This window comes from Otolemur garnettii, unplaced genomic scaffold (assembly GCF_000181295.1).
Source record: "Otolemur garnettii isolate 467f Iridium unplaced genomic scaffold, OtoGar3 scaffold00116, whole genome shotgun sequence".
Taxonomy (NCBI): domain Eukaryota; kingdom Metazoa; phylum Chordata; class Mammalia; order Primates; family Galagidae; genus Otolemur; species Otolemur garnettii.
Window position 1 is genome coordinate 5345542 of NW_003852511.1, and position 3516 is coordinate 5349057.

Consider the following 3516-nt stretch of genomic DNA (forward strand, 5'->3'; position numbering starts at 1 on the left):
GATCCGTAAGTGGGCCATGCGACTCAAAACAGCTTCATTCCGCTCGGATAGAAGGAGGAACCATAGGAAGCTGCGCTCAGAGGGAAGCAAGCGGGCCGAGGAGGCAAGCAGCCATCTATAGGACTTCCTCTAGAGCGGATCGTGTTTCCTGCGGGTGCTCCTCCTTTTGGGCAGAGGGAGGCGTGCCACCTGCCTGACTGAGGCTGCGCGAACTCCTGGGTTTGGGCGAGGCGTCCTTCGCGCGCGCGGTGCGTCGCCAGGGAGACTGGGGCGGGGCCGGCGGGAGACTGCTGTCTGGAGGCGCGCTAAACGCTGAGGCTGGAGCGGGTTGCTGGGCTGGCGCAACTGTCCAGGTCAGTCACCTTCCTCCGAGACATCTCCCATCGCCAGGCCCGAATGTTGGGCTTCTCCAGGTACGAAGCCCGGCCCGATCGTCCCCAGCCTGTGACTGGCTCGACCTGTTTGCCTGTGAATCGGCAGCGAAGTCAGGTCTCCCCCGAGCTGGGCCTGGTGACTCTGGTGTAGGAGTATCGGCTTCCTCCTTTTCTAGAAGTGCAAGTGATGCTGCTTATCTAGGGGGGTGTGGTACGGGATTTGGAGGGGACATGAGAAGAAGGGGTATCACGGCGTCGGGAGGCCACAGTCCCCGCCCACGCCGCTCTCGAGTGTTTCTGTCGGGGGCACCTCTTCAGTGTCTTCTCCCCAGCCCCGGAAGCACAGCATCCTCCCGCGCGTCTAGTGGGTTCAAATCACGGGTTTTCACATCCCTGCTGCGTGGCGCAAGAGGGACTGGTTTACGGGAGACCTCAGGAGCCAATAAACAAATCATGAAGCTTCCCCACTCCGCCCCTGTGGGAGATAGATGGGCCTTATTTTATAGGAGGCTATTTAGATTTCTTGTTAACAGGTGTGGAAAATGTGTAGTAAATACGTATTTGTTAAATGACATTGGGAACTTGGGTACAGGTATACCTCATTTTATTACACTTAGTGAAGGCTTCTGGCAACCCTGCCTAGAATGGCCATTTTTCTAACAGCTCACTTTGTGTCTGTGTGTCGCTGCTTGGTAATTCTCGGCAGTATTTAAAATTTTTATTATTATGTCTGTTATATCTGTGATTAGTGATCTCTGATTTACTGTTTAATAGTTTTGGGGTGTCCCAACCTGCACTCATATAAGTCTTTTAACTTAATGATAATTGTTGTATGTTCTGACTGGTCCATCAACCAGCTGTTCTGCCTCTTCCTCCCCCAGGGCCTCCTTATTCCTTGGAACACAACAGTATTCAAAGTAGGCCAATTAATAGTCCTACAATGGTCTCTAAATGAATGGAAGAGTTGCCGATCACTTACTTAAAGGCAAAAACCTAGAAATCATTAAGTTTAGCGAAGAAGGCATGTTGTAAGCCAAGTTAGGCCAATTGCATTGAACAGTTAGCCAAGTTGTGAATACAAAGGAAAAGTTCTTTTTTTTTTTTTTTGAGACGGAGCCTCAAGCTGTCCCCCTGGGTAGAGTGCCATGGGCTCACAGCTCACAGCAACCTCCAACTCCTGGGCTCAAGCGAGTCTCCTGCCTCAGCCTCCCAAGTAGCTGGGACCACAGGCTCCCCCCACAGCGCTGGCCATTTTTTGGTTGCAGCCATCATTGTTGTTTGGCGGCCCGGGCTGGGGATTCGAACCCGCCACCTTAGGTGTATGTGGCTGGCGCCTTAGCTAATTGAGCCACAGGCACCGAGCCAGGAAAAGTTCTTGAAAGAAATTAAAAGTGCTACTCCAGTGAATACACAAATAAGAAAGCAAACAACCATGTTGCTGATATGGAGAAAGTTCTAGATCAAACCAGCCACAAATAAAGCTTATTCCCTCAAGCCAAAGACTAATGTAGAGAGAGACCCTAACCTCTTCAATTCTCCAGAGGCTGAGAGAGATCAGGAAGCTGCAGAAGAAAAGTTAGAAGGTAGCAGAGGTTGGTTCACAAGATTTAAGAAAAGAATCCAGCTCTATAACATAAAAGTGCACAGGGAAGTAGCAAGTCCTGATGTTCAAGTTGCAGCAAGTTATCCAGAAGATGTGGCTGAGATCATTGATGAAAGTGGCTATACTAAACAACAGATTTTCTTTTTCTTTCTCTTTTTTTTTTTTTTTGAGACAGAGCCTCAAGCTGTCCCCCTGGGTAGAGTGCTGTGACTGCTCACAGCAACCTCCAACTCCTGGGCGCAAGCGGGTCTCCTGCCTCAGCCTCCCAAGTAGCTGGGACCACAGGCGCCCGCTACAACACCCGGCTATTTCCAAATCTTGAAAGTATGATGTTGGTATTTTAATGGGGATTGCATTGAATCTGTAGATTGCTTTGGTAAGTATAGACATTTTAACAATGTTGATTCTTCGCAGCCAGGAGCATGGTATGTTCTTCTATTTGTTCATATCTTCTGCTATTTCTTTTCTTAGGGTTTTGTAATTTTCTTTGTAGAGGTCTTTCATCTCTTGTTAGGTATATTCCTAGGTGTTTCATTTTCTTTGAAGCTACTATGAAGGGAATTGTGTCCTTGATTGGCTTCTCATCTTTGCTGTTACTGGCATATACAAAGGCTTCTGATTGGCAGACATTGATTTTATATCCTGAGACATTACTGTACATTTTGATGACTTCTAGGAGTCTTTAGGGTTCTCTAAGTATAAGATCATACCGTCATCAAAGAAGGAGAGTTTGACCTCCTCTGCCCCCATTTCGATGCCCTTTATGTCCATTTGTTGCCTGCTTGTATTAGCTAGAACTTCTAGCACTATGTTGAATAGTAGTGGTGGTAGAGGGCAGCCTTGTCTGGTTCCAGTTCTAAGTGGAAAAGCTTTCAGTTTTACTCCATTCAGTATAATATTAGCTGTGGGTTTGTCATAGATGGCTTCAATCAGTTTAAGAAATGTGCTACCTACGCCTATTTTCTTCAGAGTTCTAATTAGAGTAGGATACTGAATTTTATCAAATGCTTTTTTCTGCATCTATTGAGAGGATCGTGTGGTCTTTGTTTTTGCTTCTGTTGATACGGTGAATTATGTTTATGGACTTGGGATGTTAAACCAGCCTTGCATCCCTGGAATGAACCCTACCTGATTGTGATGAATGATTTTTTGAATGTGTAGCTGTAATCTGTTGGCTAGGATTTTATTGAGAATTTTTGCATCTATATTCATTAGTGAAATTGGCCTGAATTCTCCTATTTAATTGGATCTTTTCAGGGTGATGTTTGCTTCAAAGTATGTGTTGGGAAGATCCCTTACTTCTTAATTTTTTGGAATAAATTCTATAGTTTTAGACTGAGCACAGTGGCTCATGCCTATAATCCCAGCACTCTGGGAGGCTGAGGCAGGTAGATTGCCTGAGCTCATGACTTTGAGACCACTCTGAGCAAAAGTGAGACCCTTTCTCTAAAAATAGCTGGGTGATGGGTGGGGGCGCACCTGTAGTCTCAGCTTCTCGGGAGGCTGAAGCAAGAGGATTGCTTGAGCCCAAGAGTTTGA